The sequence below is a fragment of the Hylobates moloch genome, unplaced genomic scaffold (genome assembly GCF_009828535.3).
Source record: "Hylobates moloch isolate HMO894 unplaced genomic scaffold, HMol_V3 SCAFFOLD_13, whole genome shotgun sequence".
NCBI classification, from domain to species: Eukaryota; Metazoa; Chordata; class Mammalia; order Primates; family Hylobatidae; genus Hylobates; species Hylobates moloch.
The window spans coordinates 46980468-46994586 of record NW_026652288.1 but is presented as its reverse complement, the minus strand read 5'-3'; the positions used below and the strand labels follow the sequence as shown (position 1 = coordinate 46994586).

At 39.0% G+C, this 14119-nt stretch overlaps 1 pseudogene; it reads right to left on the bottom strand.

The window, feature by feature from the left end:
• Positions 1–1042: 1042 nt before the first annotated feature.
• On the bottom strand, positions 1043–12988 carry LOC116480050 (hsc70-interacting protein-like; annotated as a pseudogene).
• Positions 12989–14119: the final 1131 nt, after the last annotated feature.

The window sequence follows — 14119 nt, the reverse complement described above, 5'->3', positions numbered from 1 at the left end:
ACTAGGTGAGATACAGGAAATCCAGTTAAATTTGAATTTCAGATCAACTGTAAATACTTTTTTTTTACCTAAGAATTTAGCATTTTTTAGTATAAGTATTTAGTAGAAATAGGTTCCATGAAAATACCTGGGACATAGTTTTATTTGCTAAATCTGGCAACCCTAAGAAATAAGCCATGCAAAATGAGGGGTAAACTATTATATTTATAATCAATAAAAATTTGAACCTATATGGTATGCTGTCAGGCCAGCTACATAAATTCCCTTTTATAGAATATTTTACAATTAAAGAGCAATAATGTATGCTGTGTTCCATGATTGCAGCTCAATATGAAATCTCTAAGTAATTTTGATCAAGAAATTTCTTTGCATTGATGTCGAAACACAAGCAATAATAATTTAAAATAATCCCATGCATCCTGATTACCATTCTACTAATTTTATTAATTTATGTGTAAAATGTTGAACCAAAACAATCACTGCAATGTTCTTAAAAGAAGAAGAGAGAAGAAAAAAAAAGGAGAAAAAGAAAAGCCATACTGAAATTCTGAGCTGTTGGAAAACATAGCCAGCAGCAGAGGGCACTAATGTATCACTGATGAATTGTGCATCACAAGAGGCTTAAACATTTTTTTTTTTTGCCTCGCATTAATAAACTTTTATTTCACTCAAATTAGAGCAATAATCTTCCATACATAAGTATTTTCCCTGCCCAATAATTCAAATAAAAAATCCAAAATGATTAAGAAAAATATAAGAATTAAGTGACCCTTTAAATTTGTTTTACATATTTTTAAGGCTTAAAAAGGGTTTAAAGTTTGTAATTCCTAGTAGGAAAACATTATCTGAAAGAACACCCTAATGGCAAATCACTGTAAAATGCTTCAGCTGCATTTGGGGGAGATGGGTAGGGATTATCTTCAAAGCACTCCAGCTCTCTTGATGAGAAGGTCAGAGATACACTGGTTTGTATTACTGCAACATCCATAAGGTGATCTAGGTTGCTTTTCCTTCAGCAATGTCTTTATTTATCAGAAGGGCATTACGCTTGACCTCCAAATTTGGCTGACAATTTACTGATAAGATTCATAACCTTTGGGTTGCTCTGGTATTTTGACGTATTTGCTGGGCCACATCCTGGAAGGCCACCATAACTTCTGGATCCTGCATGGCTGCAGGAACCTCTGGATCACTAAGAATTTCATTGGGTCCAGGCCTTCTGGCCATCCCAGGTATGCCCCCTCAATTCCAGGTATTCCTCTGGGAAAATTACCAGGCATTTCTCCAGGAAAGCCACCTGGAAAAGAGCCAGATTGAGCTCCTGACTATTGTCTGGCTTCTTCCTCCCTCTGGGCTCTCCCATGCTCTTCTGAGCCTTCTTAACTCTTTCTATTCTTTCTTTGGTGTCTCGCTCTTCACGTTTTCGCTCATGCTTTCTCCGGTGTTTTGCAATTTCCTGTGTCCTAGGTTGAATCAGGATTTATTTCAATGACTCTGTCACAGTCTTGGATGGCAGCATTTGGCTTCTGTAATTTGACGAAGACACTGGCCCTCTTGCCGTACAAAATGGCCAAGTGAGGATTCAGCTTGATGGAATTTGTGAATAAATCAATGGCTTTCTGCAGTTCACCATCATTTAGGGCTTCAATAGCAGCCACTTTCTTATCATTTGCCTGATCCATCATCTCCTCTGTTCTCTCTGCATTTTTTTTTTTTTTTTTGAGACGGAATCTTGCTCTGTCGCCCAGGCTGGAGTGCATTGGCGTGATCTCGGCTCACTGCAAGCTCCGCCTCCCGGGTTCACGCCATTCTCCTGCCTCAGCCTCCGGAGTAGCTGGGACTACAGGCGCCCGCCATGACGCCCGGCTAATCTTTTGTATTTTTTTAGTAGAGACAGGGTTTCACCATGTTAGCCAGGATGGTCTCGATCTCCTGACCTTGTGATCCGCCCGCCTCGGCCTCCCAAAGTGCTGGGATTACAGGCGTAAGCCACCGCGCCCCGCCTTATCTCTGCATTTTCATCTCCCATTTCTTGAGGGTCATCAGTGTCTGGTTCAATCACACCTTCATTGCTAATTTCTAGATAACTTTCCTCACTTGATGGTTCATCTGCCTTTAAGTCTTCCTCCACCTTCTTACTACCAGATTCTTCTTCCTTGGTATTTTCTTCTGATTTAGCTTTCTGACTAGCAGGTGGCACTTTACTCCCCGTGCTCTCCACCCACTCCCTCAGGAAGCACATTTCCTTGGTGTGCAGAACGCTCGGATCCTGCTTACACATTTTCACAAAGGCCTGAAGCGCATTCACTTTGTGGGGGTCCACGGTCGGTAGGCGGTGGGCGAAGCTAACGGGCTATGGCTGGTTCCAGGCCCAGGTGCTGGCTCGGCATGACCTCATAGAAGCAGGCAGCTGTGGGAGACAACACATTAGAACTTTCCCAGCCACTGGCTCCTCCCACCCAACGGTCTCGTGACCCCGGGTCCTCTGCCTGCTCATTCGTATTCCCTCTGCGTTGCTGCTGCCCTCTCCCTAGAGCCTTCTAGAAGCGTGGCTGTTCATGCTGTTGCCTGCCTTTCTGTGCACACATTCTCATATTCTTAACTAGAAACCAGCCCCCTGGATGGGGCAACCCCCGACATGGGTGCCTTCAAGGAGGTGGGGGATAGCAGCCCCTTCAGGGAGCAATGTTCAAGAGCATATTCTGTGGCTGCATGCACTTGAGGCTTAAACATTTTTGTAATGCTTTGTTCAACTTAGATTTTATTTAAATATATATATATGTATTTGCTGTTCGGCACTTGCATGACCCTGAATAACATATATATATATATATAATATTCATATATATATATGTTATTCAGGGTCATGCAAGTGCCGAACAGCAAATATATATATATATATTTGCTTAAGATCCTTCGCTAAAAAAGTACTTAACCATTTTGGCAACTGGATGTACTATGTTTCTGGTTTATGCTTGAATGCCTGGGTCTTTACAAATGTGTTGACTGTGTGTGAGGGATCATAGGTCTAATTAAGGAAGGCAGTGGTGGATGGAGGCTCATGAAGTTGAGCAACTAAAATCTTAGTTGGGTGGGAGAAGGCCATGGCTGGGCTGACTTAACTCCTGAACCAGACAGTGAAGTGTCATATGATACAATTCTGTCCCCAGGCATACAAACCTATACAGAGGTGTGTATAGTGCAGTAAAATTCAGGACGATTTCATTTTCCCCATAGTAATGCCTTTATGGACAGAGAAGGAGGGTTCATTTTGGCCCTCTTTGTGCTAGCCTTGGCATTGCATATATTTGATTTCATTCCAGTTTCATGACAACCCTGTGAGGTAGGTGTTATTATCATCTGTTTACAGATGAAAAAATCCCCAGGGCTGAAAGAAAGGGTATATTTCAATGAACACTATCCTTGTGTATAGTGGGCACTCAACATTCATCTAATGTAGTATTTCTTAAACTTTGGTCTGTAAGACACTAGTACCATTCAAGGTTTCACAAGTTTTCCTTATCAAACAATTATGGGAAATGTTGCAAACTTTAACTGTCTTTTAGAGTTTCACAATGCACAAAAGTGTTTTAAAATTTCTTAAGAAATGATGTGGTAATACAACTTATTTAACTTTATGCTTTGGTTTCTCAATCTTATTTAGCTAAATAATTTTTCCTTTCCTCCCATTTTTAGTAGAACTACCATCCATGTTGCAAGGCATACACCTTTTGTGAAACATGTTTTGAGAAACATGGATCTAATTATGTATGGAATATATTTTCTGGTAGGAATTAGAGGAGTTAGATCATTATTATCATCATTCTTAGAAAATATGTATTTGGGTGGTGATTCCTCAAGGATCTAGAAACAGAGATACCATTTTACCCAGCAATCTCATTACTGGGTATATACCCAAAGAATTATAAATCATTCTACTATAAAGACACATGCACATGTATGTTTATTGTGGCACTATTCACAATAGCAAAGACTTGGAACCAACCCGAATACCCATCAATTATAGACTGGATAAAGAAAATGTTGCACATATATACACCATGGAAGACTATGCAGCCATAAAAAATGATGAGTCCATGTCCTTTGTAGGGACATGGATGAAGCTGGAAACCATCATTCTCAGCAAACTATCACAAGGACAAAATACCAAACACCACATGTTCTCACTCATAGGTGGGAATTGAACAATGAGAACACATGGACACAGGAAGGGGAACATCACACACTGGGGCCTGTTGTGGGGTGGGAGAAGGGGGGAGGGATAGCATTAGGAGATACACCTAATGTTAAATGAAGAGTTAATGAGTGCAGCACACCAACGTGGCACATGTATACATATGTAACAAACCTGCACGTTGTGCACATGTACCCTAAAACCTAAAGTATAATAAAAAAAAGAAAATGTGGCACATATACACGATAGAATACTATGCAGCCATAAAAAAGAATGAGTTCATGTCCTTTGCAGGGACATGGATGAAACTGGAGACCATCATTCTCAGCAAATAAACACAAGAATGGAAAACTAAACACTGCATGTTCTCACTCATAAGTGTGATTTGAACAATGAGAACACATGGACACAGGTAGGGGAACATCACACACCGGGGCGTGTTTGGGCGTGGGGGCAAGGGGAGGGAGAGCATTAGGACAAATACCTAATGCATGCGGGGCTTAAAACCTAGATGATGGGTTGATGGGTGCAGCAAACCACCATGGCACGTGTATACCCATGTAACAAGTCTGCACATTCTGCACATATATCCCAGAACTTAAAGTATAATAATAAAAAAAGAAAATAGGTATTTGGTACCTTCAATTTGTAGGGCATTGGGATAGAATCCAGAGATATGACACATACCCTATTAGAGAGAGAGGGAGAGGAGTTTACAGTTTATATGAAGAGGCAAAAATGTCTTTGGTTTGAGTGGGAATGTAACTTTAACTCCAGTGCTCTTCTTTCTTTGATTTTTAGAGTAGGATGGTGGTCATGGATAACAGGGTTTCCAATGATTTCTTAATGTGACATTCTGTTTTGTTCCCCTAGTGAACAATTACCACTTTCTTCCATTAATTTAGTATGGCTTAGATGTTTGGAAGGATGAAAAACTTAAACATTTGAATACAAGTAAATCCCAGAAAGAAGTCATTAAGAATTGTACATCTTTGACACATCCTAGGAAAACAGGTGTCTTCCTTTTCACACACATTCAAATGCACACACACATTCCATTTCATCTCATCAGCGCATCACATCTTTATGTCGTTTGTTAGATAAACGAAAGCAAATGAAGGTTGTGGATATCTATATCAAGGGATTGGTCAAAGGATTTGAAGTTCATAGACTGAAAATTTCAGTTGTTTTTCAGTAATTTTGAAGGCTGGCAAGTTACTACTATGCCAGAGATCTCTAGCCTTTCTTCTTTAGGGATGTTATGATATTTTGCACTGTTCTGGCACCTTTTTTCTAATAATCTTTTAAAACCTTATCAAGCAATGTAACATATTACCAACAAGGAAACGAAATTAATTTGTAGTTGTAACATTAACAGGGGAGTTGGAAATGAAATATTCAGCTGTGGTTGGATATGCAAGGGGAAATGTGAAGATGATGAACAACAAACCAATAACACAATCTTGAAATATTTTTTTCTTGAGGTATTCAGATGCTTATAACAAAAAAAGATTTTCCTCCCTGCATCACCTTATTTAAGCCAGCCCCAGCACTTCACTCTATGTGTCCCTTCGAAGTAGGGCTTTGCTTAGAAAGGCTCTGGGTGTGCAGCCTTGCTTTTTTGAAAGGATCATGACTTGCACCTCCATCTCATATTCTTGGGGAGGACAGAGAAGAGGGTTTATCTTTGCTTCTACATATCTTGGCAGCATTCTTATCCTATTAAGCCATAGGCCTTATTTATTCAGGTCACAAATAACTGAGAAGTGTAGAAATGATAGGCTACTGATGGCAAATTGTATTTTTCCATATTATGACTGTAAATAAGTTACCTGAGACAATTTTTTAGAAGCCAATTTCACTATAGTGGTTTGAACCAAAACTCAATGAAAGGAAGTCATTTTTTCACACAATGCAGTAATGATAAAGAATGATTATTTTCTCTTTACATTGATAACACCTAATCCTTAATCCTCCTTATGAGATTTGCTTTAATATCTAAAAATAACGAACATTTCTAAAAAATGTGCCTCCAATGGAACTACAAACTCACTAGAAATTGCAGAGGATGTCCATGTGGAGATGTTTCATATGAAACTGCAAGTGGCTCATGACATTACTTTTGGCTAGTTCCCCTGGGGGAACATGACACACATCTGACAATATAAATGAGATAATTTGTATCTTGGCCTAAAGCAGGCTTTCTGCTTTGGTATCTCTTCATTTCAAATAATAACACTTGGGGGCCTGGAAGAAAGAGGCAGATTCATCATTTAAACTGTGTTTCCTACATTAAGAGATTGGGAATGCAAAACAAAGGAAGTTGAGCCCCAGAGTTACTGGCTGTTATCTTGTTCAGCACTACTAGTAGCAGATCCATTGTAAACTTGTTGGGGCAACATGGGCAACTGGGGAGTCTCTAGTCATGTGTTTATAACAGAAATCAATGCTTTTTAAACATCTTTAAATCCAGTTGTGGCATAAAGTCATCAGTAGATTCAGTTAAGCAAAAACCTTTCTTTAATAGTTCTATTGAATTTCTTCAAAAAGCATTTATTAAGCATCTATTTTATGCCAGGCACTGTTCTATGTACTGGGTCACTGGTGAACATGATGGGTGAAGTCCGAGCTCTCTTAGAGTTTACTTTTCCTTGGGAATAAAGACAATAAACAAGTTAACAAAGAGGCTATAAAGAAAATAAAATAGGTTAATGTAATAGTGACACGTGGGGTGGAAAAGGCATCCCTGAGGGAGCATTATTTAAGAAAATGGAATCAGCTAGAGAAGGGGAAGGAAAAGAGCACCCCAGGCATTGGAAACAAGTGCAAAGGCCCGAGGCAGGAGCAAACTTGGCATGTTGAAGGTACTGGAAGGAACTCTTGTAGCCAGAGCCTGGTGAGCAAAGGAGGGGTAATGGAAGATAAGCAAGGAGAGGCAGGCAGGGATCGGGCCATCTGGGATCTTGTAAGATTTCGATGAAGAGTTTAGATTTTATTGTACATGCAATTCTAGCTGCTGTGAGGAGAATGTCTGTGCGGGCAAGAGTGGGCGCAGGAAGAGCACCAGGGCTATTTCAGATAAGCCAGGTAAGTCCAGGGTCTTGGTCTAAGGTGGAAGTAGTAGAAGTGGTGAGAAGTAGTTGATTCCAAAATATATTTTAGAGAGAGAAACAACAGGATATATTGATGGATTAGACGGGGGGATTGAGGGAAAGAGGTCTTTGTCCTGAACAATCTCCTGAGATGGGAAAGAAGAGGTTTAGAGGGTGGAAATTAAGGGTTTGATCTGAATGTGTTTAGTTTCAGATGCCTACTGGGCATCAAAACACTGATAAGTCAGAGCTGAAGATACACACTTGCATGTCATTTGTATATAGGTGGCATTGGAAGATCAGGGCCATGACCAGCTGATGTTGGGAGAGAGTATAGATCCAAGAGAAGGTGGTGCAGAACTGCGTCTCCAAGTCACAACATTGTAGAAGTTGGGAAGAGGAAGAGGAGCAGCAAAAATAAAGAGAAGGACCAGCCAGCATAACAGGCAGGAAGATGGAGAGGTGTAGTTATGGAAATCAATAGAAAAAGTGTTTTAGGGAGGAAGAGTATAGTGCTGCAGAGAGGTAAAGTAAGATGAGAACAGAGAGATAGCCATTAGATTTGTCTCTCAAAGGTCATTAGTGACCTTGAGAAGAGTGAGGTTAACAAAGAGGATGAAACTCAACCTTTCTCTTCAGAGAACTGACAGTGTAGCCACAGAAACAAAAACCAGTCTAAAGTGGAACTTTATTTTGTGGCTCTACTTAACTTCTCAGGGTAACTGTAACCACAGAAACCCACAGTGATTTAAGAACCCCTAGAGGTTGGATAGTCCAAACTTTCACCTGGGGCCTTCCAGGACAGGCTGACAGATGTTAAAAATTTGCACAAACACTTCCAGGACTGGAAGTTCATCTTATGATAGTTCACTTTGTGGCTGGATAGCTTTGTCTGTTAAAATAAAAGCCTTTGACAACTTAAATTTAGCAGAGTTTATTTGAGCAAAAAATAATTCATGCATCAGCAGTACTTAGAACCAGCAAAAGTTCAGAGAGCTCACTAAGCACAGTTGGAAGTGAGTATGTTTACACAGTAAAGGGAAGTGCAGAAAGAGCTTGACTTGCTACAGCTTGATGTTTGCCCTATTTGAACATGATCTGAGCAGGTGGCAGCCTGTGATTGGCTGGAGCTCAGCTGCTATGGTTGGCCAAGACTGACCATTTGTTATATTCCAAAGTTAGATTTTCAGTTTGTTTACTCACTAAGTTGCAATTTGTTTGTAGGAACTCAAGGTATGGAGATGGCCTCAGACCAATGGCCTCCTACTTATTTAAGTGATCTCTTTCAGAGCATGGAGATGTCTCATGCCAGGATGTTTATTTGTTATTATTAAATTAATTAATTTTTATTATTACCATTTTGTTATTTATTTTATTTAACCAATGGAGACTCACTGTATATAATTTTTAACTTACTATTTTATTATTATTAATTACCATTTTGTTTTTACAGGATTTTTTTTTTTTTGTTTGTTTTTTGAGATGGAGTCTCACTGTGTCGCCCAGGCTGGAATGCAGTGGCACGATTTTGGCTCACTGCAAGCTCCGCCTCCCAGGTTCACACCATTCTCCTGCCTCAGCCTCTCGAGTAGCTGGGACTACAGGTGTCTGCTACTACGCCTGGCTAATTTTTTGTATTTTTAGTAGAGACGAGGTTTCATTGTGTTAGCCAGGATGATCTAGATCTCCTGACCTCGTGATCTGCCTGCCTTGGCCTCCCAAAGTGCTGGGATTACAGGCATGAGCCACTGCGCCCAGCCTTTTACAGGATGTTTTTAATGTCTTTTTGCTATTTCTTCCTTTTCTTCTCCTACTCTGTATGTGTGTGTGTGCCTGTGTGTGTGTGTGTAGTGGGGGGAGGTGGGAGAGGAAAGAGCATGGGCTTCTGAGCTAGACAAAAGTTTGTTCTTGGCTCTGGCACTTAATAATTGTTCAGTTTTAGACAAGTTATTTTATTTTTAGGGGATTAGTCTCTTGATCAGTAAAATAGAGACAACACATAGTTCATAGGGCCTATTATGGGGCTAGAATGAGATATCTGTGTTAACACTTACTGATATGGTTTGGGTGTGTCCTCTCCTGAATCTCATCTTGAATTGTAACTCTCATAATTACCACATGTTGTGGGAGGGACCCAGTGGGAGGTAATTGAATCGTGGGGGTGGGTCTTCCCTGTGCTAGTCTCATGATGGTGAATAAGTCTCACGAGATCTGATGGTTTTATAAAGGGGATTTCCCTGCACAAGCTTTCTTCTCTTGTCTGCCACCATGTGAGATGTGCCTTTCACCTTCTGCCATGATTGTGAGGCCTCCCCAGCCACGCGGACCTATGAATACATTAAACTTCTTTCTTTTGTAGATTGCTCAGTCTTGGGTACGTCTTTATCAGCAGCGTGAAAACAGACTAATACACTCACCAAGCACCTGGTAAGTGGCAGGTGTGGAGTAGATGTTCATTACCCTCCCCTCTCTCAGCTCTTGTGCGGAGACCAGCTCTTGGCTTTGCTCGGGGCTTCCTCTTGGAAATGTTCCTTGACACTCCTCACCCTTCCCACCCACACTCAATCAAGCTTTCTTCTTTTTTCTTTGTGTGTGCCTTTATCATACCATCCATGATATGTGATTGGTTTCTACATTTCTCTCCAACTAGACTGTAAACCTTCAGAGGTTGGGAAGGGTTTTTACCTTTAGGGATGAAAAATAGCATATTGATTAAAGGTGCAGCTTGAAGCCAAACAACTTGTTCCATCGGTGTCAGCTGAGGTCTTGAGCAATTTACTTAACTGCTCTGTGCCTCGTTTCCTCAACTGAGGAGTGGGTCTGACATAATTGGATGAGGATTAAATGAGATAGCTCTGATAAGTTCTTGAGAGAGTGCCTGCCACATAGCACTCCATAAATGTTTGCTATTGCAAGGATTGTCTTTGTAGCCTCTGCAGTGCCTGGTCTGGGGACTGGTGCCCCAAAGGAGCTAGTCTGTGGGATGACTGAACAAAGTGACAAAATAGAGAGCATGGATTATTAATCTAGATGGGTAAGTATGTCGCAGATAATATTATTATTTTAGATGACTCTTTAAAAAATAAAATTTCAGAAGTTTTACATAAAAACATGCTTATTATAAAAAATTCAACTAATAGAATTATATCAAGTAGAAAGAAAAACACCTTATTTCGTCACCACCTCTTCATCTTTCCATGTGTTAAGTTTGGTGTATAACCTTCCAACCTTTATTATTTAACACATTTACTGTTTTCTCTTTGTGGTTCAGGCACTGGCTGTCAGGCCCATAGGCTGAAAAGCAAACTCTACTACCCATTCGCCAAAAATGTCAGAGACTAAGAATTTGAATTAATCAGACATTGATACATTAATTCTAAGTTGTTAGAAACTTATTACTAACAACTTGTTTTAAAAAAATAATTGTTTTATACCTGGATATATCTTTCACTTCCTTCAAGATGATTTGTGTGCAGAGTAGACACTGGCCTTGGAGTGTTTGGGGATGATGGGAAGAGGTGCTTTGTTCAGAAATTCTCTCCCACACTCTGTCACGTGCTTGGTGTTTTCTAGTTAGAGCTGCATTTCTTTGAGTTCAGATATTACCAAAAAGCCCCTGCAAATTTGCAAGTGAGCACAGTTTTTAGACAAAGCAGCTTAAGGGAAGGGAAAGCCCTGAGAATGAACCTAGAAGCTTTGTCCCTGTTAGGGTTTGACTTTTAGCTCCTCCTGTTTAAGAATCAGAATCTCAGCCCTGACTCAGGGGCTTTAACTCTTCTGGTTCCTATGCCTTGATTTTGTCATGCTCTGGTTCTTCAGTTAAAGGTCCTCTCTTCAGACTCATTTTATATTTTGGAGAAACAGTAGGAGGAGCTCTTTGGATGAGCTGAGGCTTTAGCCATCCTTTGATAATAAATTTTTATTTCTAAGGCACTAGGCATAGACCTAGAGGCATTTTACTGTGGTAGGTTTTTATCTCTTTTTAAAATAAATAGAAAGGGACACATGAATTTTTATGAAATCTTGGATCTAAAAACAAAGCCCATGGTAACAGAACGTTGCTCCGTATTTCCTAATAATGCTTTATTACTAACATTTTCTTATTATCCTAAAAACTAGCTACTTCTTTTCCAATTTTATGGTAATATAAAGTTATTGGTTGAAACATTATTATAGCTGTTTTAAATTTGAAAATTTATTTTGGGACTGAAGTCATATCTTCAGGGAAAACATGACTGTATATGCATAGATGTTATGATTTCTTAACTAAGTCTTTTAATTTTTATAATATTTTAATACTTTTATTTGTCTAAATGTTCAAATAATCAATATCCCAAGGTTTAACAGTGCTTACAGTGTAATTGCATTTAGAACAATACATTTTATATCGACAGTTCAGGGATCCCTATTTAGTTGAACATAACGAATTATGAAACCCCATTGGTTGAAATCTGGTTAGATGCTGCTGTTAACGATTTTCTCTTTCCTCTGTTATTAGTATTTTATGTTGAAATTAGTAGCTTCTAAACTTCACCCCTATGAGCACTCCTATCCTTTCAAATGATTATAAAGTGTTTCCCCATTTGAAAAATTGTGGTAAAATACATGAAACAAAAAATTTGTCATCCTGACTATTTTTAAGTACACAGTTCAGTATTTTTAAATGCATTCATAATGTTGTGCAATCATCACCATCATTCATCTCCATAACACGTTTCATCTTGTAAAATTGAAACTCTGTAGCCGTTAAACAATAATTCCCCATATTCCCTTTTCCCCAGCTGCTGGCACCCACTATTCTACTGTCTGACTCTATAATTTTGAACTACTCTAAATACCTCATATAAGTGGAATCATACAGTACTTGTCTGCTAGAGACTGGCTTATTTCACTTCACATAATGTTCTCAAGATTCATCTATATTGTAGCCTACATCAGAATTGCCTTCCCTTTTAAGGTGGAATATATTTCATTGTACAGATATACCACATTTAGCTTATCCATTCATCCATTGATGGACCATGGGTTGCTTTCATGGTTTAGCTCAATAATGCTGCTACCAACATGTGTATACAAATATCCTTTGAGGCCCTGCTTTCAGCTTTTTTTGGGTACAGAAATAGAATTGCTGGATCATAAGTTAATCCAATTTTTAAATTTTTGAGGAACTGTCATACTGTTTTCCACAGCGGCTGTAACATTTTACATTTTCACCAACAGTACACAAGGCTCCCAATTTCTCCACACCCTCTCCAACACTTCTGTTCTGTTCTGTTCTTTTGGCAGTAGCCCTCTTAATGGGTGTGAGGTGGTATCTCATTGTTTTGATTTGCATTTCCCCAGTGATTAGTGATGTTGAACATCTTTTCATGTGCTTATTGGCTATTTGTGTATTTTCTTTAAAGAGATGTCTATTTAAATCTTTTGCCCATTAACCCTTTTTTTTTTTCAATATTGTGGACAGTTTAGTATGGCCCAACTCATAGTTGGAGGGAGGCAGGGACAAACCCAGTGTGCTTCTGCCAGCTCTGAGGCCACCACAGGACTCATAGAGAGTAGGCTCATAAATAGGAACCAGAGATTGCACTGGCCTGCCAGCCACTGCTTCCAATTCCTGTTTGTAGGAAAAAAAGACTGCCACCTTTTGGTCCACTGGCTTTTTAAGGCCAATGGGGTTGAGCAGATGGCAACTCCGAGGCATCCCGCAAAGAAGGTGAGTCACCTTAAGACTTTTGCCCATTTTTGAATCAGGTTGTCTTCTTGTTGTTGAGTTTTAGAAGTTCTCTATGTATGCTGCACATTAATCCCTTATCAGATATGATATTTTCTTTCATTTTGTGGGTTGTGTTTTTACTTTGTTGATAGTATCTTTTGATGTACAAAATGTAAACATTTTTTAGGAAGTACAATTTGTCTATATTTTCTTTTGTTGTCTGTGCCTTTGATGTCAAATCTGAGAAATGATTGTCAAATCCAGTGTTGTGAAGCTTTTGCCCTGTGTTTTCTTCTAAGGGTTTCATTGTTTTAAGTCTTATGTTTAGGCTTTTGATCCATTAAAACATTTTAAAAATTGTTTCATTTTTGTTTTTAAACTTACTGTAGAGATGAGGGTCTTGCTATATTGCCCAGGCTGTTCTCAAATTCTTGGCCTCAAGTGATCCTCTGCCTTGGCCTCCCAAATTGCTGAGATTACAGGCATGAGCCACTGTGCCTGGCCTCTGATCAATTTTGATTTAATGTTTGAATATGGATTGGATAAGGATCCAGTTTTATTCTTTTGCATGTGAATATCCCATTTTCCCAGGATTATTTGTTTAAAAGACTGTCTTTTCCCCACTGAATAGTCTTGGTATTCTTGTCAAAAATAATTTGACCAGATATATATATATAGGATGGTTCATTTCTGAGCTCTTAATTCTATTCCGTTGGTATATATGTCTGTCTTTATGCCACTACCACAGTATTTTAATTATTATAGCTTTGTGGTAAGTTTTAAATTCAGGAAATGTGAGTCCTCCAGCTTTGTTCTTTTTTTCAAGTTGTTTTGGCTATTTTGGGTCCTTGAAATTCTATATGAATTTTAGGATGGGTTTTTCTATTTCTGCAAAAAATGCCATTTGGATTTTGGTAGGTTTTGCATTGAATGTGCAGATCACTTTGGGTAGTATTGATATCTTAGCCATATTGTCTTCCAATCCGTGAACATAGGATGCATTTCCATTTGTTTAAGTCTTCTTTAATTTCATCAGTGATTCATAATTTTCATTGTAAAATATTTTACTTCTTTATTTAGGTTAGTTCCTAAGTGTTTTATTCTTTTTGATCCTATTGT